Consider the following 23,957-nt stretch of genomic DNA (forward strand, 5'->3'; position numbering starts at 1 on the left):
GAAGAGCCGCCTGTACTGCCTCCGGGTTGTTCAGGCGGATCGTGCCTCCATCATGACACCTCATTTGAATTAATACCTGCATGGTCAGGGGCCCAGAAAAAATGGACCTCCTTCAAAGCGCATGGGACAAAAAATCACAGGAAACTGCTCGGAGGATCTTTTTGTGATGTTTCAAGGGAGACTAAAGCTGACAAACAATCAGCGATAATAATAACGTGAAACACATGACATGGAATTTTGTGCAGGGCCAATCTAAGCGCCAAACATCCTGCTGACGGAGGCATCGGTAGAAAGCACCGCATGATAGTGGCATTCCTCTATGTGATCAGAGAGAAGGTCGCTTAAAATGTTTGCCGGCATGTGTTTCGCATGAGATGTGAACATGTGGTCAAAATGAAATTCCACTGCTGCTGGTGTGTCAACGACCAACTGCAAAGAACTGAGATCAGCACATATCGGTGTTAAAAAGTTATGCGTTAACATAATTTGTGGCATTTGATACCGTGGCCAATGATGAGAAAAGAATAAGGCCAGCTGAGACACAAAAATAGGAGTACTGGCATCAGTCACCGGGTTCAACGACCTAAAGAAAGTTCGCACCGTGAGTATTTCAAAGCGGGAACTTAGATCAGGGATACGGGCTTCCAGATAAAGCAGGGGTTTTGAAACTGATTTTGGGAGACCACGATAGAGACGTACAGCGCGCCTTTCCAGAAAGATTAAGGGTTGAATATTGTAGTTTGCGCTAGCAGAGAACAGAATGCAACCAAATTCAAGTATAGGTCTTGCGTAGGCTTTGTATAGTAACAATCATGTGTCGCGGCACATCCCAAACTTTTTATTGGCGATTCTTGTCAGAAAGCCTAGAGCGTGTTCTCGTTTAGACAAATTGTTCTTTATGTGAACGCTCCAATCTAATGCTGGATGATAAGTAACACCTAGATATTTAACGGATTCCCCTTGTGGAATCTGGTTAGAGCGATGGACTAACAAAATGTGCAAAGGCGAGTGTGAAGGAAATACCAAAATGCCATACTTGTCAACATTCAGGTTTAAATAATACCATGCAACCATGCTCCAAGAGCATCCAAATATCCCTCCAAAATCTGGTAAAGGGAATGGATATCCCTGGCCGAGGCGACAAAAGCTATGTCATCTGCATACACAAAAACTGATATATCAGGACGAATGGGGATGCCACTAACAAAAATATAAAAAAGCACCAGGGATAGCACCGATCCTTGCGGCACAACTCTTGATTGATAATATGTATTACAACATAGGGTTCCCTTTGTGCAGTAAAAGTATCTGTCCTTCAGAAATTCAGATATCCAGGCATAAATGTAGGTTGGAGGATGTAACTGAGCAGGTCTGCTAAGTAGTATAGTATGTTCTACGCTGTCATACGCCTTTGCTACATCAAGAGTCAGTAAAGCAGACACTTTCCTTCTGCGTAGCGAAAGCCGAATTCTGCGTACTAGATCCACATGCGCGGACCATACAGAGCATCCGCGACGAAAGCTAGTTTGGGCTGACCTGAGACCATTGACGTCATGAATATCTTTTGTGGGGCGACTGTGCACTTTTCTTTCTATTAAATTGACTAAATTTGAAGCTAGCGCAATTGGCCTAATATTATCTAAGATGTATCTTTTTCCTGCATCTTTCATCAATAAAATAATTTTCGCTGTCTTCCAAATGCTTGGAATCCATGCATTTTCTAACGAAGCGTTGATGATATCTAAGAGGTCGCTTGTAAAATCCTGGGCTAAAATTTTACTCATACCAACATTGACACCAACTTGTCCATTAACTGCAGGATGCAACATTGCCAGGATTTAGGGGAGCTCTGATGCGTCAACCTCGGTATAATCCGAAGAGGGTGAAATTGTGCACAAAGGGAAGTTTCTCTGCTTCTGGAAACGTAACGCCAATCACTGAGCAATACGCATCAGGGTTTTATGAGAATTTTGTGTCGATAACACTGCTGAACTAGTGAGGACAGGGACTGCAGCACTCTTGTTATATTCCATGAATATATGCAGGGCCTTCCTATTACGACGATTTGAAAGATATGTGTTTAAATTTTGGTTATACTCCTCCTTGCTTTTGCAATTTTTCTTTTGAAGGATGCAGAGAATTTGAAATTTAACCAATTAGCTGGACTCTGGTTGCAGGATAGCCTCTTCCAGGCAAGTTTTCTGTCACGATAGCCGTTCTCACATTCTTCTGTCCACCAAGGAGGCGGCTTTTGATTAGAGGCTGCTGCAGCCACAGTGAATATTGAGTGGACTACTGCATTTTGCAAAAATGAAACTGTCTGCTGCGCTCTGTCATCCCGGCTTGTACTAACTAGAGGGGCAATTGAGGCGGACATCAGATTATTATAGATATTGTGGCTGACAAATTTATGGGCTAGACATCTAGTTTTGTGAGGAGATAAACGAATAGTGAAATTTATAGGAAAGTGGTCACTAGATGTACCCGAATTCTGCGTCGACCGATCAGTCACCTCTAGCCTACCTGCTGCAAAGTGAAGTCAATAGCTGAGCAAGCATCCCCTCGCATAAAGGTTACTTCTCTCGAATTGCAGCAGCGTACAGCATTTGCAGACCGCCACGAACAGAGAAGTTGGCTGCAGGAATCACTACGACTTCCCCAGTCACTATGGTGATTAATATTTTCTACGATGACTGCACTGCTTGCGCAAATCACCAAGCTGCTTAAAAAGTCTGTCCTGCGTACACCTAAAGGGAAATAGACATTAGCAATGGTAATATAAGCACAATCCGGAAATGAAGTTTTCATCGCTAAAAGCTCACAGTCAGGAAGAAATATTTTCTTAGAAATAGATGCCTGATGATATAAATGTTTAGAATGCATGGTTACGAATCCACCTCCCCTGCCAAGATTTCGATCTGACTTGAAAACTCAGAACTTTCTAACTGAAAATGATTAATAAGGTGATAACCACGTTTCTTGCAAAAGCACAATATCAGGTTTATGTTTGGGAACAAGGATTTCTAGATATGGAAGAGAAGACAATATGGAGCAGCAATTCCATTGCAACACTTTGATACCTGCCATGATTACTGACCAATTGAAGAGGCAGAAACCGCCCCTTTAAGGATATCAACATGAGGAAGAAGTTTGGGTGGTCCTTTTTTAACTTTCATCTGTGGAGAACTAGATTTAGACGGTCACGAGGGAGCACGGCGCTTCTGCGTATGACAAGACATTTCGACATCTGTTGTGCAGATGTCAGTGCGACTAGCACTGCTAGAAACAGCAAGCTGGGACTGCGGAGCATCAGGAGGTGATGTTGAGCGGCTAACATCAGCTGCGCAAGCTGAAACAAACGCAGACGTTGCTGCCAGAGCGGATGTTGATGGTGACACAGATTGAACAGCAATAAACATAGCCAACGCCTCAGAAAAAGTGTTTAGCATTAGTTCAACACATCATTAAGGGCTTTTTCTTCTGTGGTCACAACTGAGGCAGTCAAGTTGGACAACAGAAGTGTGCACACGGCTAGCATATAATTCTTTTTCCCTGTTAAGAACAGCGTAAGGATCGGCTCTTCAGCACCGGTTCTCTTTCATAATTTCCAACAAGCTACGCTCTTCACTACGTTTTGCGCAGTCGACATCAGCTGAGTGGATGTTGTTGCAGAATCAACAATAAGGCTGCTCTGAGGTACAGTTATCATCAGAATGACCTTCTCCACAGGAACGGCCGCGGGTCTCTGACTTGCTTGCTTTGCCTTTATGCCCGAACCGCCACCAGTTGGTGCATTGAAGAGGGCGGGGTTCCAGAGTGTCTACACGGTATACAATCGGCCATATTTTTAATTCAGCAGGACAAGAAAAGCCAGCAAAAGTTGTTATTACAGACTCAGTAGCAACAAGCGAGACATTTACCTCTCTCCTACAGTGGTATGCTGAAAGGATGCCAACTCCTATATCCTCAAATTCTTCCAGAATTTCTTGCGTTGACGATGCTCGGTCCGCACCACGTACGATACCCTTGACACATGCAAGCTCTTCGGGAATGAATGCTTTCACCGGCAGTCAGCTGGAGATCTTGCACTCAAGCAAGTCTGCAACCGAAGCGATGGCTGAGGACTTGCACGCAATGCCTCAGCGGCCAAAGGACGCACTTCGGAGATATGCAGATCGTGGTTTGTCAGTGATTGTAGCTCCTGTTGAATTAGTTTGGGGGTTTTCATTTTGATCGCACCCTCACCGATATGGATGAGAGCCATGGGAATTGCATCAATGCCATTTTTTTGATGGACTCAAGCGGCAAGCTTTGGGCTGGCAAGCTGGAAAACCAAGCTGCCAACCCTCCACCTGGGGAGGTCAACGACATTTCTCAGCCAAACGCACCCTCAGGTTCCTATGAACTGCGTCTTAACCTACGCCTTGGCTAAAACGCCCAAATGTATTACGGGCTCATCAGCGATGGACAAACCAGAACCACCAGGAGAAGCAAAGAACCGCAGCAGCCAGAAAGGACACGTCAGCGAACACGCACCCACAGCAAAGAGCTTCTTCAACCTACGAGCGAGCTATCTTCTTGCGCTTCTGTCGCTTCTCGCGATGTGTTCTTCCTTTTCACTTCAGCAACGTTGACGTCTCCGGTGACAAAAGAATACTACCCGTGATGGAAACAAAATCACTCACATGCAGCGCCACAGTAGCGGTAAAAAATGTTTCTTTGCAGCCTCTAAAAAAGAAAAACAGATGGGAAAGCAATCAGACTCCCATTTTCGTGGCTGCTATATATTACGAGGGGCTGACGTTTTTTAGTATCCCTCGACGGAAGCTTTTTGCCAAGTGGTCAGCTCTTCTTCCCCTTTGCCCTTCACTGCCGTCCACGGTCTTTCGCACCCCGGTTTTCCGGTTTCTGAGGAAGGAAATCAAAAAGTTTCAAAGTTGTTTACTTGCAGCCGGAAGAATCCACATTATTAGCTGCCCATGCAACGTACAGAGGCGGGCATTTGACCTCAAAAATCTCGACCTCACCTCAACCTCAAAAAATTTTTGCCGACCTCACTCAGCCTCACCACATCAGTTGGGGTTAAGGTCCACTGAGCCGCCCTCACCTCACTTTTCCTGAAGCCACTGGCGACCTCAATAAACCTCTCATCAAACTAAAATTTTGAGGTTGGGGTTGGCTGCTCGACCTCAGAAAGCAAAAACAAAATAAAAAGCGACTAAGAAGTTTTTCATTTAAAAGAATTCTGAGAGCCCTGTGAGACAGGAAACAAAAAATGATGATGGTGCCATTGTGATGACCAGTTATTACAATAGCGGCACTAAGCGGTCTGTAAGTATTTAATAAGGTGTATACAGACACCATTGATTTACACGCAATAGGAGAAACTTATAATCTGGGCTGACCACTCAGAGAGTTAGTGGCTTCCGGACCGGAGAGAGGTGTCTCTTATGTGGTTACCACCAGTGCGTCGCAGGGTGCTCCATGCAGTTTGCTTCACTAACTAAATGTAAGCTTATCAGTGTCAATATTCGGGAACTGCTTCCCGTATATTTGATCGTATTGGAAGCCTCGCTCCTATCCAGGCACGAACCGGCAGTTAACAAACACAGACTTCTACACCGTCTACCAGAAATTGGAAGAGTGGGGGGAGGTATTCACGATACTCTTTTTTTTTAAAGCGAAATTTATTGTCCCAGGGCATCAGTGATGGGTGAAGGTGTGATGAATGATCTAAATGAATGGAAAAAGGTTAGCGGATTTGATGAAGTCCAGTAAAGAACGATGGTACGGTCCCTGCATTCAGGCAATGTATGAAGAAGGGTTGCTTGGTGAAAGACCTGCTACCATCAGGTGCCGGATCCTTGTAGGCTTGAGAGCTGGGCAGTCCCACAGTAAGTGATGAACGTCGGCCTCAATGTCCTCGTGTTTACATACCGGACACACTGGCCGAGGAAACAATTCTCGGTACTGAGGCCACTTCCGAGTGTTGGCTGGTGTGAGGGCAACCCCGACCCGGATCCTTCTATGCCCAACCTCCTATGCACGGGTAAACCGCGGGGAAGAGTTACCACACACGGAGGGATGAGAGCACGTGTGCGGCGCCGGAGGAGTTCCTTTCTTGATGAAAGGAGGGTAAAATTGTCCAAATGAAGGAGCCGAGGCGGTGATGAGTTTGGATTCGCAAGGCGGGTCGCTAAATCTGCCTGCCTTTGATAGGTCAGCAGATCCCGTGGGACCCACTCAATACGTACTGGCTGCGGGATGAGTGCCGCGAGCCGGTGGATGTCCTGACATGTCGTGGGACAGCGGCTAACACGTCGTAGCAACCGGACAGCTTGAAGGTCGTCAGTGCGGATGATAACGCGGGCTGCAGGCAGCATAGTTAAGTCGGCCACAGAGCAGAGTGCTTCTTGAACTGCAACGAGCTCAGCACATAAGGACGAAGGGGGTTCCGTAAGCTGAAACCAAGATATTTGATTCAGAGCAGGTCTGCACGGGCAGTAGATAGCTGTTGTGGCTGTGCAGTCTTGTATGCTTGCGTCTACGTAGACAACAATGAATCCTTCAGGCAGGCAAGCATTTTGTTCCTCAAATTTCTGGCGAAGCAATGATGCCGAATGAGCCGATGTTGGCCGGCGATTATCTGTTGGCTTGTTGTCGCTGAGCTGTACAAAATTCCATGGGGGAAGAACTGGCTTTGGCGGCTGAAGAATGGAGTGTGACGTTGCATAAGTCCTCAGTGCATGCGTGGCAGACTGGCCTTAAGGCTGCGCGCTTCACGGCGCTGCTGCATCAGCACCAGTTCATCAATGGTATTGAGCTGCGCATTCTCTTGTAAAGCTATGACCGGTGTGATGCGTGGAAGGCACGTAATGGTCCTCATACCCTCTCGGTTCATGGCGTCAAGACGATCCCATTGGGCTCTTGTAAGATGTTGAAACTGGGCTTGATAAACAACTGCCCTCACCAATTGCCGTGCAACGAACGTGCCTGCGCCACCAGTTTTAGGGGCAATTCTTCTAATCAAACACAAAGTCTGAACAGCTCGCCTTTTTGCCTGGGAAAGCCATGCAGTCGCTGATCCTGATTGGTGAATCATGAAGCCAAGGATTTTTACACTCGGACTTTCCTGTAGTGAGGTTCCTGATAGACAAAGACGGATTGGACTTGCAGCAAGTTTACGGCGTCCCCAGCGGTTTGCGACTGACGTGTATGTTATTTTATGCACGGATAGCTGAAGTCCGATGGATTATGCGTAATTACAGGTAACATCCAAGGCAGATTGAAGGGCAGCCTCCTGAGTACGAAGATCATGGTGAGTACTCCACACCGTGATGTCGTCAGCGTACTGAAGAAATTTTATGTCATGGATGTCATGTAAGCGCCAAGCCAGCGGGATGAAAGCAATATTAAATAACGTCGGCGACAATACTGATGCCTGGGGCACGCCGCAGAGAGGAACAAATGATCCGACCGTTTCGCCGCTGAGCGTATTGCAAATTTTCTGCCTTCCAAAAATGATTGGACAAAACTACGCACTCTCAGAGGGAGATGAAGCATGTCAATGGAGTTCAGAATGGCGGCATGACTGATGTTATCATATGCCTTTTCAACGTCCATTGCTAAAACAGTACGTACATTGCGCCTGCGGGTAGATGACAAAACTACAGATGCTAAGATAGCCAACCCGTCCTCTGTACCAATATATGGATGAAAGCCGATTTGTGCTGGGTGATACAAACCGTGCTGCTCTAGCCACCATGACAGTCGTGTGGCTAGCATTTTTCCGCCAGCTTACACAGCGTAGGAGTTAAGGAGATAGGTCGTAAGTTGGCAAGGTCCGTCGGAGGCTTTCCTGGTTTCGGGATAGGAATCACGACAGCGGATTTCCAGCCCTCGGGCACTACGCCATCCAACCATACTTTGTTTATGGTGTCAAGTAGCTGAGGGAGTGCAGCGCTACTCAGGTTCTTGTACACCTCGTAGTGAATATTGTCCGGGCCGGGCGCTGTTTTCCGTTTCGCATTATCTATCGCAGCCAGCAACTCAGGCATAGAGAATGGACACGCAATTCCATCTACGTCGCCATCAGACGACATTTGATATACATGCGCTGGGATGCCTGCCATATTTAAACTAGCGGATGAAGAAAGCACAGCATCGTATTTCGGGAAAAACTTTCGCGCTGCTTCTTTGGCGAAATCATCTGGTGACAAGTTAGCCGCGAAGCATGCTGCTGCCGCTGCGTCAGTCGTACGGCGACCGCGTTCCATTGTACGGAATGTTCGCCAAAGAGAGGCATTCGAGGATTTGGCAGAAAATTGTTCGCACCACGCAAGCCACTACCGCCGAGCGAGGTCGCGTTCATATTTGCGTGCCTTAACTGTAAGATAGTGCAATCGCATACATGCCTGCGACGAAGTAGGGTCTCTCGTAGCAGCCAGATCGGCTTGACGGCGTGCCGCCCACAAGTTAAGAAGGCCGAGGTCTGGTGCCGGTCGACCAACATCAGTCCAGGTGGTAGTTGTAGCACTGTTGAGCGCTGTTTGTTTGCGCTCAACAAGGATTGGCGACGAATCTGGGGAGGATTGTCCATACAGGAGCGGAAACTGTCCCAGTTGATCACAGAACATTTGTAGAGTAAAGGTCAGAAATATGAGGTGTGAAGACCGATGATGATAGGGTGATGATCACTTCCCCAGCAGTCTGGCTCCATGTGCCAGGAGGGAGTACCCGGTTCCGACCACCACGTCAAGTCTGGAGCATAGGAAGCACTGCGAGTTTGACGCACTGGCCGTGTTGCCGTCCGAGGATGGTTGAGCAGCACAAATTGGGCATCCGTGAAGGCGTCCCGAACACGCCTGCCACGAGGGCTTCAAGTGGGGTACCCCAAATCCTGGTGAGGGGCGTTAAAGTCACATCTGACTTAAATCGGACACCCGGGATACTACCGACGGACACTTAACCAGCCAAGATTAATACGGGATGAAGCACCACCGGCTGGTCTAACGTAAAATGAAACGACCGCAACGGTTCCCTTTTTAAGTTTCGCCGCCACTGCCACTACCTCTTGATACGTCGTGCACCAGTTTTCGAGAGCAAGACGTACATGCGGAAAACGTGAGTCCACATACATCGCCGCCTTTCCCGGGGGAGCAGCAGTTTGTACACGACGGTCTATCATTGAAGGAGACATTTAGGCACTGAAGCCTGGAATCGATGGCAATAGGATGCTCTTTTTAGACTTGGCAATAGCGAATGTTCAGTAACTGGTCGCCGATGTGCTTTTCAAAGTGATGGATTCGCAGACGCATGTCAGTATATTTCGATTTTTTAGCTCTACCGAAATAGCGAGAGCACTCAGCGAAGATGAAAATTTTTCCCCCCAGCAAAACGCTTTCTTCAGACCTGTTTATTCTGCCTTCGAAAACAAGCTGCGACTGTAGTACACCAACAGAGGCGCATTGTAATTATGTCTATGTAGAAGTGAGCGGCTTCTTTTATTAATGCGAATGCATTACAAGGCTCAGTTTCAAGGTCATATGCGCAAAAAGTGCCCGCAAGGAACGGCAACATGTGACGTTATGCCCGCCTAATCACGTGACTAAGATGATGACGTCACATCAATAATTATTGCTAATTAACACACACTTATCAACATGCCTAACCAATGCTTATTAATGTAATTAGGTAACGCTAAGACAAGTTAGTACTAGTGGTCACATCATATGAGTGTGACTCAATAGTAGGTCACGTGACAGTGATGTAATGTGACGTCATACCAGCTCCCCAACCACCCCCATTTTAAGGTTCATATGGATCCAATATTGCTTCACATGCGCGCATGACGCATTACAAACAGTGCCCACAGCTGGGTCCGCAATAATGACGTTCGGATTGTCCAGCAGATAAACGCATCAGTTCCCATGCATGACAAACTGCAAAGATCATGCAACGACACATGCCTTTGATTCTCTAGATGATGGCGATGATGACGATGCTAATAGCGTATCCTTATAAGTCCGGGGAAGTCTGATATACCGCCTCCAAATTAAAAGGTACCATAATATTGAGTAAATATTGTACATTACCCAGCAACCGAAGACAATTATTGTGCGGGAAAATAGGAATACCTGCAGCTAATAATTAAGAATGATGATGTTGATGTTCCTGGGAGGGCAAGACACTCTCCCGTTTCCGCCACTTCCCTCTAGGTGGCGATGGTAATGGTTTCAAAATCCAGGGAATTCTCCGATGACTCAATGATCCCGTGGCATTTTGAAAGAACGGCTAGATTACGTCTTCGAACATTGTGCCAACTATTAATATCACACGGGTGGAAACAACTGGCCTAGAGTGGGCAGCTTGAACAGCTCTCTCTCTCTCTCTCTGCCAAGAGCACCATAGCTCTCCGCTAAAGTTTCCCCGCAGCGAAATCTTTTTTCGGACCCCGCTTCCCTCCCCTCCCCCCCCTCCCCATCGGAAGAGATGGATTAGAAACATACGAACAGAAAGCGCACATTAAAAACAAGCGAACAACAGTGTGCCCCATTAAACGTCATATTAGGATTGAAATATCGACTCAGCAGCACAGTGCGAGTATATAATCAGTTCTAATCACGCACCTTCATGAAAAGCAGAAAAGAAAAGGAATAATCTACCACGTCACCATACATTCAATATAGTTTTGCATTTTTCGCGCCTGTAAAACAACTGCTATCCTGGCGCGTTCTTCTCGTGTTACGGTGTTTCGCCATAATAAGCGAATTTCTGAGAAGGAACAAGGAACTGGAGACCAGAAGGGAGGTTACTCGGAAGGATACAAAGTGAAATTATGTTTTCATCTGCTTACATTACGGAACGGGAATATACAGAATTAGTGTGAGATTTGAAAGGGCAAGTCGCCGATTAAAAGCTTCGACGGTGTTATAGAGGTTTTTCTGGCTTCGTGCTTTTTTAATCAAATCAGCAGATGCCCTCGTTAGGAACAGCCTGAATCATATTCTACCGCCTGTGCTGACTACTGCTGTTTCTGTTAAGTCAGCTTGTAATTTACAGCAGGAACCCCTTTAATCGACTGCAAGGCAAGAGCCAAGGCGTCAGCACCGGCAACGAGCATTAACACGAAGCAGTCTTGCTTAGGGCCATCCGCGCTGCGACGAATTTATTGCGTGCTTGTTGGACGGCACTTATTTGTTTGCGGCATCAAACAAAGCTACCGCGGATCAACGTGAGTTAAGTGCTGTGCGCGCTCCCGTGAATTTGAGCCGTCTGGCAGGCAGCTACAGGTGCTACGCCAGTGGGGCAAGAGAGAGGGAGAGTGGCGTGCTGTTTGGTTTATGGGGTTTTAACGTCCCAAAGCGACTCCGGTTATGAGCGACACCGTAGTGAAGGGCTCCGGAAATTTCGACAACCTGGGGTTCTGTAACGTGCACTGACATTGCGCAGTACACGGGCCTCTAGACTTTCGCCTCCATCGAAATTCGACCAACGCGGCCGGGATGGAACCCGAGTTTTTCGGGCCAGCAGCAGAGCGCCATAACCACTCAGCTACCGCGGCGGCTAGAGTGGCGTGCTGTGACAGCAGCACTCCTTCCAAGAAGACCTGAGGGGTGCGTCCTCCTGTCTGCTCGGGCTGAACGGACATACGGCGCAGCATGGAAAGCTAAGAGCGGACTGCGGCATCCGGTTGTCTAGACAGGGGAAACCGAACACCAGTACTTGAAAGTAGCGACGGAGCCTTGCAGTGCCACCCCTAAAGATTTTCTGCTTTCACCGCAGTTTCCACATCGGAGTTGGTTGACCGGCGAACGAGTGCGACTTGCAAGAAGAACGGACGGCATCATCACCTGCTGCTTATCAACTTGTCACCTGAGCTGCGCCTGCGTCGCATCGCATCAAAACCTGGGAGCACATAAGGAGCCCTGAAAGCTCGGCCGGGCTCACTTGGCAGTAGCGACGGAGCCTTGCAGTGCTACCCCTAAATACTTCCTGCTTTCACCGCAGGTCAGTTTGGAGAACCACTTGCTCAAATATTTGAAAATTTCAGTTTCTATGCTTCGTCGCTGCTGCCAGTTTTGATTTTTTTTACTTTGTATACGTAAAGTACTGTTGTTCATCTCTGGTCTGCGTGCGGTAATTCTTCGCCGCTACCCACTGACCATTACGAACATGGCTAAGGATTTGGCTAAGTTGAAGGAAGAAATGAGGGCCGAGTTGACAAAGCTGGAGGAAGAAATAAAGCTGGAGCATAAAGCGCTTCGGGAGGCAATGGAGAGAGGCTTGCGCAACGAAATTCACGAGCTTCGCAATGAGCAAAGGTTCCTGACCGAAAGTCTTGAATATGCCCATACGACAATTGAGGAAAGCAACAAGAAGCTGAGGGATGAGATGGCTGTAAGCGCTCGACATGCCGCCGAAAATGAGGCACTTCGCACTAGGCTGCATGACGTTGAAGGTAGGCTTGTTCAGACGGAAAAGTATTCTAGGAAAAACAACATCGAAATACAGGGCGTGAAAAAGAAAGAGGATGAATCAGTCGCTGATATATTAGCCAAACTCGGAACAGCCATAAGTGAACCTATCGCAGAAAGTGATCTCGAAGTCTGTCATCGCGTTCCCACACTAAAGCCCGAAAAAACTAACATTGTCGTTCAGTTCCGGTCACGGGCGAAACGCGACAATGTTTTGCAAAAAGCTAAAAAAATGCGACTTTCCAACGATGACCTCGGTCTTTCGGACTCGGCCCCCGTTTACGTCAATGAGCATTTATGTCCCACACTGAAAAGAATTCTTGCTATGGCAGTCAAGAAAAAACATGAAAATGGTTGGAAATCTGTTTGGTCAATCAACGGCAGGATTTTCGCGAGGCAGGCTGACGGCATTCCAGCCATACAGATAACAAACGACCGTGACGTGGACAAGATTGTGTCAGAGAACGGGGAGAGCGCAGCAGTGAACATTCATAACGCGTAAGTTATAACCTCAAGTACAAAACGGATTATCAAGAGCTTTCTTTACCTTGTGAAGTCAATTATCAGTACTCGTCTTGCCAATCGGCTCTTCATATCAATGCACGCTCTGTCAATGGGAAAGAAGATGAAATTGTCTCCGGCTGGGGCAGTTTTCCTCCAAGGTTGACATTTTACTGCTATCTGAAACCTTGTATTCACGTGGTTGCAGAATGCTCCATATTGATAGCTATCAAAACATTTTCCTAAACCGTGCCAATAAACGAGGTGGGTGGTGTTGCGATTCATATCACGTCAAGAAAGAAATGCGATATTTTGCCGGATGTCAGTCTGATAACAGATGACTACGAATTGTTAACGGTGCGAAATAAAAATGAAATAGTTTCGGTTGTCTATCGCCCACCAGATGGAGACGTTGCACTGTTCCTAGCCTTTTTTGAAACTTTACTAGAATATGTTTGCGAAAATAGTTTTAACCTGATTTGTGGTGATTTTAATATCGACATTTGAGAACCTACTAATTCTGCTCAAGAATTTAACTGAGTACTGCTATAATGTGGTTTTAGAAATGTAATTAGTACGCCTACACGCATCATATGCACTACATCGTCGGCACTGGATCTTTTTGTCGTAAATGTTGATGCAGTCGTTTTGAATGCTGGCACGATTTCTTACGAAATAAATGACCATGTTCCAGTTCTTTTGGTTTGTAATGCTGGTTTGAATGAAAAACGTCGTCGAACACAACAGTTCAGTTATCAATGCATTACAGCCAATGGACTTTACATTTTTAAACACGCCCTTATGAATCAAAATTGGTCATTTGTATTGACTAAAACAAATTCAAACGATGCTTATAATGCTTTCATTGAAAGTTTTGCGCGTATTTATGCCCAATATTTTCCGATGAAAACAAACAGGTCTTCCAAAAAAAAAAACGAGGAAACCATGGGTTACCCGTGATCATCTAAGATTTCTCAAAGCAAAGAACCGCCTGTATTGCTCATTTTTACGAACGCGCTCTGAAATAACGTTAGAAGAATTTAAGAAACTGCGAAATAAAATAAACGGTGAACTCAAGTGGGCAAAGCACTCTACGACAAACACTTGTTTGCTGGTATTGCTTCTCGGCGCCCCGACAAAACCTGGAAATGGATAAACAATCTTCTAGGTCGAGAAAGCAAAAAGTGTATGCCAAATCCTCTGACGCTGAACGGCGATGAATTACATTGCAAAGCACTTGCGGAATATTTCAACTATCATTTTGTAAACATGGCAGCACCAAAAAAAATTATCTTGATGCATTAGACTTTAGGAGCATCGTTAACGAGACCATTTTTCTCTACCCAAAATGTCAATTCGAAGTGCAAAGCACTTTTTGAGCTTGAGCAATTGTAAAGCATTAGATATAGATAACTTACAGATTAAATCAGTTCAATACGTTTTACCACTCATAACCACGGTACTTACACATATTTTTAATCTCATTCTGGGTTCGGGAATTTTTCCTGATGCAATGAAAAAGGCCAAAGTCTCTGTCATCTTCAAAGGCGGTGACGGAAACTCAGCCAACATTTATCGACCGATATCAGTGCTTCCAGTTTTCTCAAAGGGCATAGAAAAAATAATTTTTTCTCGCACAAATAAATTCCTCGAAGATAGAAACATTATCACAAATTCACAGTTGGTTTCCGGAAAGACAGATCAATGGAGATAGCTTTGTTGACTCTAAATAAAATTATTGTAGAAAATATTGAAAAACAGATGCTTACACTTGCAATATTCAATAATTACAGTAAGGCTTTTGACTCCCTCAATCACAACATTCTTCTCACTAAGTTGCAGGTTTATGGAATTCGTGGAAACTGCTTAAAGCTTCTGAAATCTTTAATGCATGACAGGCAACAGTGCGTACATATAACGGGTAACATGTCGTCATTCTTGCCCATCTCATAGTGGTGTTCCACAAGGCAGCGTATTAGGTCCTCTTCTATTTAATTTATATGTGAACGATATAGTAAACATAAATAATGCAGTTCAGTTCATTATGTATGAGGATGACAGCACAATGCTGATCTCTGGTTCCAATATTCAACATATGAGAAAAAAAATGTAATCAGATGCTTGAACAGTTGTCTGCTTGGTCAAAGCAAAATATATTAAAGATAAACCCATCTAAGACAAAAGCTGTTATGATTCATTCTAAAAATAAACCAGTTTTAGCGAGTGAAGTCATTACGTTAGAAGGTCAGGTAGTAGATATTGTCGATCATAAAAATCTCGGAGTTCATTTTTCTTCCACATTAAGCTGGGACGTGCACTAAATAACCTTTCCATAAAACTTTCCTCCATCGCTGGTGTAGTATCACGCTGTCCCAGGTCGCTTCCATTATCAGTCAAGCTTCAAATATATAATGCCCTCTTTAACTCTCAACATATTGTTCTTTAATTTGGAGCATAACCACGAAATCTAATTTAAGCAAGCTTGCAGTTATTCAGAGGAAGATTATCCGTTCCATAGAAAATATTGCACTTATGTCATATTGTAAAGAATCCTTTTCCTCCCTTAACATTATTCCCATATATAACCTATACGACTTTCGTTTATTATAGGCAGCCTGCTACTCCTCCCCACAAATAAAAAGCACTATAGCTTTGTTGGCGTCATTAAAACAGCGCACTACAAATTCAAACATAAACACAAGAAACACAGACAAATGGGCTATCCTGCGCTTTCGCACTTTCTATAAACATCAGTCCTTGACCGATAACCTTCCTATGGTGCTCAACAAATACTGTTCTATACATGAATACAGTCCCCAGCAGCTGCATTCCTATTTTGCTAATATATGATTTCTATTACTATTTTTTGTTCGTTAGCGATATTTCATACTGTATTGTACACTGATGTTATTACTCTTTTGTTGTTTTGCTTTGTGTTAGTTCTCTTTTTGTGATATGCATCATATATGCTAAATGCTGTGTCTATGCTATAGAAATAGTATGGATCAGTTTCACTTGTGAACTTTTTGGGTGAATGTTTATTTATCTCTGTTTTGTAAACACACGCTACTGCCATGTATTGGGTCTCCTGGGCATAGTCAAGCTCATAGCTTTTAGCTCAGGAGACCTTTCCAATTTCTGGAAAAATAAAATATATGTATGTATATATGTATGTATGTATGTATGTATGTATGTATGTATGTATGTATGTATGTATGTATGTGTGTGTGTGTGTGTGTGTGTGTGTGTGTGTGTATGTATGTATGTATGTATGTATGTATGTATGTATGTATGTATGTATGTATGTATGTATGTATGTATGTATGTATGTATGTATGTATGTATGTATGTATGTATGTATGTATGTATGTATGTATGTATGTATGTATGTATGTATGTATGTATGTATGTATGTATGTATGTAAGCGTCTTTGCATGAACACTGCGGTGATGCGCTGCAACTTCGCTTCGGAAGCGGCACTCGTCGGAGTAAGACGTGGCAACTGCAACAAGTCTCGACCTCAAAAATTCGACCTCACTGAATGATGACCTTACTGAACGTCAAATTGACGCGTGAGGTTGAGGTCTGATTTGCTGACTTCACAAAATTCCGAGCCGTCGCCGACCTCACCCCATCCTCACGCACGACGTGAGGTTGAGGTCATTTTGAGGTTGAGGTCGACCTCATGAGGTCGAAACCTCATGAGATTGCCCCCCTCTGGTATCACCTGTACAAAAGTGTTTCCGCAATACGCCCTTCTCGACACGCGGCTGTAAAGACAGAACTTCCATACTCTTGCTCTACAGCCGTACACCATAACCACTTAGCCATCCATGCCGTACGAACAGCTTTCGGGAAATTATCAAAAATGAACTGGGGCATATTGCCAGAAAACATCGTGTGTGTATATGTACCGTGTTCCCGAATGACATAAATCGACTTAATTCAAGCTCACATGAGAGTCTTATTGCCTACTGTTCCCGGTGTTGCTTCCTCTGACACCATTGTCCATGGCAGGACAAGCAGGCGAGATTGAACGCAGCAGCGGACTCCTGACTTGTGCAGGTCCCGCTAACTTGGCGGCAAGCGGCAAAAAGTGCAGCTCGACGTTCTGCTCTTCGAAGAACCCGTCGTCGTCTGACCCTTCGCCGGGCGGCAGGAAGCCTTGGTAACGACGTAAGTTGACGAAATCATCCATGTCGTCCTCGTCATCCACGTCAGCCAGGTAGCCTTGCTCGTACTGATGGCTCTGATCGTCTTCGTCACTCTGGTCGTCTTTGTAGTCTAGGTCTTCCAGACCGCCGAGGTCACCCGGGTCATTCTGGTCATCTTGACTGCCCAGGTTGTCCAGATTGTTGATGTTGTAAAGATCGCCTAGATCAATGTGATCATTTTGGTAGTCCAAGTAATCTTCTCCCGATCCTCCGTCTTGGCCGTGGTGTCAATTATTTATTGCCGATGAATGAACTCTCTTAACAGCTGCATGTAACAGTTGGGGATGCCCAAGAGAAGCTCGACCCAGTACAGCCCCAGAGCGAGGATGACGACAATGCGCGTTGACACCTGCATAAAGAATGCAGTAGAAAACATTTTGAAGCGCAGGTCGAGGCTTTTCAAGATCAGGACTGTTACCACGATGTATATCACCTGCGCGCACGCCATACATGAGTAAAGAAAATCGAAGACGACTCAACACAGCGGCCCCTCCAACTGTGCAAATGGTGGTCATCTGCCAGCGGCCGATTTGAGGGAAGTGATGAGGCGAGAACGCGTGCCAAGCTTAGTGCAAGGCGGTTCGATGCTCCGACACCGGCCTGCGTGCATCACCAAATAGCCGTCGTGCCTCTTAGCGCAGTGAAGCCTTTCAATATCCGTTAGTGCTAGCAGTGAAACAAACAGTTCTAACCACAATTCAGCCCGATATGGAGCATTTTCTCACGCAGAACTCCTTATTACAACGCCTACAGGAAAGGAATCGGCGAGTAAATGCGATGAAAAAAGCTCAAAGAACATTAATTGATGACAGTTCATTTCAGTTGAGTCTCCGTGCAAATGATCGCTGCTCGGAGGATGTTCTTTCATGATGAAAGCATTTTAAAGGACCACGCGTCTTTTTCCCGCACTGTGTGCAAGTAGAAAGGTCATTCCTAAGTCGTTACAGCAGCAGTCACGGGAGACTCGGAGCTCAGTGAAGTTGTGTACTGGCACTTGTAGGTGGCGTTGCCTATCCAGCGGCATCAGCGGCTTCCTAGGTGGAAATAGCCAATCCAGCATTTAGCCAATATACATGAGAAATGAAAGTGTGTCCCAAGCAGCTGTTACTGCTGCTACCACTGAAGTTGTCTAGCGTGTGACAGCGATAGCTGTTTGAGCGGCATTCCAGAAAAAGGCGTTGTCCGTCGACTCAAATTAATGGCAACCTCCGCATAAATTTCGAGGAAGATGAGGGGGAAGGCGCCCTCTCGCTGCCTCTCCTTTACTGCCGTTTGCTGCCTGGAATCATTACCAGGAATTCGGGACACGCCCTTGGCTGCCGCCACATGGCGCATGACTTTGAACATTAACATACAGCGCTCTAACATCATCCGTGACGTAGGAAAGATAGAGAATGAGCGATTGGCTGCCGCTGAAGCTCTATAGGCCGCTAGGCTTAGCCACACTGGCTTAGCGCTGTCCTGAGTTCTGGTAATGGGTTGCTAATAGGTGTTCTCCCGTGACGTCATGTGCGCCATGTTGACCAGCGCGTAGCTTCAGCGATGCACGCGGGAGGATGCGGCCAAAATTTAGAGCTCTTAAATCGCACCAGTTGTTAAACAGCGCTTCAAAATGTCACTAGTGACTTGTACCATGCAGGGGACACTTTGCGCGGATGGAAAGATGGATGGATGGAAGTTAGAAGTGCCCCTATGAAACGGGGCAATGGCTGTTTGCACCATGCTCGCCTTTCTTTTTTTCTTACGTCTTTGGAATGGCGGCACCTTCTGGAAGCGGTCAAAAATATTTGTTGCCCAAGAATTATGTCTATGCATTTTTGATATTTGCATTTTTGATAGTGTCGGTGCTTGCAGTTCGGACAATCTTTATTTTAGTGCCCATGGGCGTGTCAACAATCCGTAAGCCCCCCAGTTTTCGACCACTAAGACTGCCGTTTTTTTATGCATGAACCCTATAGGAAATTTCGCATTTGGAAATATCAAGGAGTCTAGCATTACGCCTGGAGTATTCACCGACGTGAATACTTAAGGCGTGCCAGTTGAGCACGCTTAAAGGCCACGCGCATGACTAATGTTCTTATAGGCACCTGCTCCCGCTTGCGTCGCTGAAGCTACCCGCTGGACAAAAAATGCCCCGTTACGTCACGCGATGGCGCCTTCTTCGCGCCTGCGTTGCGAGGGTGATGTAGTGAGAGGGAAGAGAAGGCGAACTCTCGCTGCCTCCGCCTCACCGGCGCATCGTCTCTTGCCACCTGCACGGACGGCGTAACACCGCGGCGCGTTCCTTGATGCATGGGTGCCGCGCGCACGGGCGTCCAGGTGCCCTATGCGTAGCCGGCACGGAAGGAACCCAGAAAGTGCAGTTCTCTCCAGGTTAGGCATGCCCAGGCTACGCAATGTTTGCACGTTGTCCGAGTACCATCTAAGACGAGAGCGACGCTCCGAACAAAAGAGGCGAGCAGTGAGACAGAGGCGTGAGAGCGACGACAAAAGCATCCTATAAAAGAAAGGATCTGTCAAAATCATAAACCCCAAGAAAGCCAACAGTCGCTGAAACCGAGGAAAGTATTTTGTAAAGGTTTGTGGCCGTTGCTCAAGTTGGTAGGGCACCGCACTGGACTTGCGGAGGTCCTGGGTGCGGACCCACCAGCGGCATCTGGTTGTTTTTCCATCTGCTTTTTAATCAATTTGCTTTCAGATAAAAACAAATGTTACTGCACTTTTCAATTATTAACGAATACAAAATTAAAAAAAGCTCTCCCCTATACTACCCTCGGTTTCAGTGACTGTTGGCTTTCTTCACATGCGCGTCGCAACGAGCCCTTCAGTTCTGCATCCTTGTATGCTAAATATCAACATAAAATGTCAGGCACAACATTCGCTCTCATTCGCAGCACGGTGCGGATGACAATCTGCATTTTCTTCCAGCGCTTCAGCAAATGAAGAAGAGCTGCGCACATTTATCGCGGCGCCCGTGTTCCTTGGGCTTTTGCAGCAGACGGAACGAACGATAAAAGCCCTGGATATAATAGGCGAGAGGCACCTCGTATACCGTTCACTTATTCAGACGGACAGAAGAGCCGCTTCCCGGTTAAAAGGCTGCGTGGGCTACGCACCTATAAGCAGCTTCATGGTGCAGAAATCAAGCAGCCCTTCACTGAGGTGGCAGCACCTGATACGTTAAGGACTTTCGCTAAGCCCAGATCCCAGCGGTGCGTGAAATGGGTGCACGGCCGTCTGAATCTTACGGTGCCGATCTTGCGCTTGAAGTTGAACGATCTGCCTGCGGCGGTGCTCTCAGTCGCCACCATGGCTTCGATGTTAGCGGCCTCATTTTGATTGCGCCCGACGAAGAACCCCGCAATAGGCTTCTGGAGACCTGGGGCTAAAACGATGGCGGTCGTCTCAGTGCGACGGTGAAGAAAGAAAGGCCTCAGACGTTGCTGGCACATACCCACTACGGGGGAGTGGCCAAGACACAGGCGGGTAATTACTGGATACAGTAACGTTTTGACGAGAAAAGGAGTGGTAATAGTATGTAGTCTGATAGATTGGAAGACGGAAGGACAGGGGTCCTGTTACCTTGGAGATTGAGGACGGGACAATGGCTTAATATGCGTAATAGTATGCAATGCCTGTAGTGTTTCTATGTCCTACTGACTGAGAGCGGGAAGAAGAAATTAGAATGGGAGGCGCTGCGTTTCTTGAAGAAAATTTTGCACAGCAGAGCGCACACTCCTGTCCCTTCGTCCAAGCAAAGAAGCGCCAATGGAAAGAGCAACCGCGGAGGTCACAAGCAAGCCCAGTTGATGAAATGGAATTTGCAAAAGAGCTTCCTCAAATGAGAAGAGCGGCGGCAGAACAGCAGGAAGTGATCTATTGTCGCAGGTTTGGCACAAAAAGGGCACAGTGGGGAAGCCGCCAGGCCAGATCTGTGAAGGTAGAAATTTAGAAGGGGAACCCGGCAACGCAAGCGCGTGAAAGAGACCTCTAGTCTGCGTGAACGCAAGTCTTTGCTACTCCAAGGATGCAGAAGATGCTGATATTCGGGAGATGATGTAAGAGCCGAGGCAGCAAATTCCCGAAATATTGTGTAGCTGCGAAACCTCACCGCAGCTGTATATGCACAAGTTGGCACGACAGCAACAATTGGGCCGCAGAGAGAGGCTCTTGCTAAGGAATCTGCAACCTCATTTAAGTGAAAGCCCATGTGACCTGGTACCCAAAGCAACCTTACCGAATTTAGATGGAGCGGAATCAGGAACTTAAAGAGGCGTTATGCCCGAGACTCAGTGGGTGAGGATAAGGAAGAGCAAATGGACAAAGAGTGTCATAACCATGACCTGGGAAACGGTAGTTTCTAATTTTCGTAAGGCTAAGATTGCTCCTAATAATTCAGCCAGAAAAATGGGAGTGGTCAGGAAAGCGGAGAGAAAAGACCAATCCAGTGAAGGCGAAAAAATTCCCGCACCTGCCTTCTCGCGGTCCTGCGAGGCATCGGTAGCAATAAGAACATGAGAGGGAAAGGACCTTAGGTGGTCCTGCAACAGACCCTGAAGAAGCGGGAAGGGCTTCAGCTTTGCATCCGATGGGAAAATGTCATCGAATTCAATCTGGAAAGATGATGAGTTGTTATACCAAGGAGGAAGTTCCCTCGTTTTATTCTTCTTCTTCTTCGTCCTCTTAAGGCATGGCACATACCCGCATGTGGGGATTGGCTAAGGTGTAGTGGCGAAGAAAGGAAATTTCCATTGGAGATAACGACAAACTTTTAGCACCAAGCGTGAATTTTGAAACATATATCAATAAAAACGACAGAGGAATATTTAAAGTAAAATAATATACAGCGTTTTGGTGAAAAAGAAGAGCTCGAAGAACTTTAAATGTGACCGTGGAGAATCCCCCAAATTTAACCCAATGCATATCTTTTGGCGCTTGCACCGAACGATAATAACATTGGCAGCGATAACGGGAGCCCCAACCTGGAGAGGGGAACCTCCAGAAGAATCTTCCTCTAAAGTGCGAACTGTGGACAATAGAGGAGAAAATGGTTTACAGATTCAACTTTCCTGCATGAGTCACATGCGTTTGTCGGTGTCAACCCACGCCTGCGTAGATACAAATTCAAACTGAGAATCCTGCACCGCAACCGCGTCATTGATACCTCACACAACCTGATTTTGCACGAACGAAAGTTCCAATTATATGCTAAGAGCTGATAATCAGTGGTTATTAATAAGGAATCACGTAACTGGGCTGATATGTGTTGGAAGCGCTGGAACCTGGAAATCGTCAGGAGGCTGAAATTCTGGAAAGGATGTGTCACTGATCCCTCAAGAGCCGACCTTGCTAAGTAATCAGCCACCTCATTTGTATGAATACCTGCCTGGCCAGGAACCCAGACAAAACGGACCTCCTTCAAGGTGCATGGGGCAAAAAAACGCAGGAAACGGCTCAGAGAATCTTTTTTGATGTTTGAAGGCAGACTAAAATTGACAAACAATCAGCGAAAATAATAACGTGAGACACATAGCATGGAATTTTGTCCGGGGCCAATCCAAACGCCAAAAATTCTGCAAAGAATATAGGAATATAATCAGGGATGCGGACAGAATGCTGCAGGCCAAATCCTGCGAAAAGATGCCGACTGCAGCTTTTCGGCAGCTGACGGAGACATCGGTTGAAAGAACCGTATGATGGGTCTTCCTCTATGTAGTCAGAGAGAAGGCCCCTTAAAATGTTTACCGGCATGCGTTTCGCATGAGACAGGTTGATGAGATCAAAATGGATTTCCACTGCTGCGGCGTGTCAACAACCCACTCCAAAGAACTGAGATCAACACCAATCAGTGTTAAAATATTCTGCGTTAACATAATTCGTGGCATTTGATACCGCGCGGCCAATGATGACAAAAGAATAAGGCTTGCTGATACACAAAAATAGCAGTGTTGGCATCAGTCACCGGGTCCAACGACCTGATGAAAGTTCGCACCATGAGTATTTGAAAGCGGGAACTTAGAGTAGGGATACGGGCTTCCAGGCTAATCAGGGCGTTTGAAACTGATTTTGGGAGACTAAGCCTCATACGTACAGCGCGCCTTTCCAGTAATATTAAGGATTGAATCTTGTAGGTTGCACTATCAGAGAACAGAATGCAACTAAATTTAAGTATAGGTCTTACATATGCTTTGTATAGTAACAATATTGTGTCGGTGCGCATCCCAAACATTTATTGGCGATTCTTGTCAGCTGGCCTAGAGCGTGTTCTCCTTTGACACTTTGTTCTTTACATGAAGGCTCGAACCTAATGCTGGGTGATAAATAACATCAAGATATTTAACGGATTCCACTTGTGAAATCTGGTTAGAGCGATGGACTAATGAAATGTGCAAAGGAGTGTCTGGAGAAAATACCAAAACGCCACATTTCTCAACATTCAGGGTTGAATTGATACCGTGCAACCATACTCCAATAGCAGCCATATATCCCTGCAGAATCTGGTAAAGGGAATGGATATACCTGGCCGAGACGAAAAAAGCTATATCATCTGCATACACAAAAACTGTTATATCAGGACGAATGGGGATGCCACTGACCAAAATATTAAAAAGCAGAGGGGATAGCACCGATCCTTGCGGCACACCTCTTGATTGATAATATGTATCAGAACATAGGGTTCCCTCTGTGCAGTAAAATATCTGTCCTAAGGAAATTCAGATATGGACGCATATATGTGGGTTGGAGGATGTAACTGAGCAAGTCTGT

The 23,957-nt window shown here is 46.0% G+C and overlaps 1 pseudogene across 1 annotated transcript in view; it reads right to left on the reverse strand.

The window, feature by feature from the left end:
• LOC144133762 (uncharacterized) overlaps window positions 1-23,957 on the reverse strand; it is a 162,495-nt pseudogene that overhangs the window by 65,672 nt on the left and 72,866 nt on the right. The window contains exon 5 of the transcript XR_013315102.1: window positions 9,467-9,500. The product of XR_013315102.1 is annotated as an uncharacterized LOC144133762 (transcript). The remainder of the gene's footprint in view (window positions 1-9,466; window positions 9,501-23,957) is intronic.

Source organism: Amblyomma americanum, chromosome 5 (assembly GCF_052857255.1).
Source record: "Amblyomma americanum isolate KBUSLIRL-KWMA chromosome 5, ASM5285725v1, whole genome shotgun sequence".
In the NCBI taxonomy this organism is placed as follows: domain Eukaryota; kingdom Metazoa; phylum Arthropoda; class Arachnida; order Ixodida; family Ixodidae; genus Amblyomma; species Amblyomma americanum.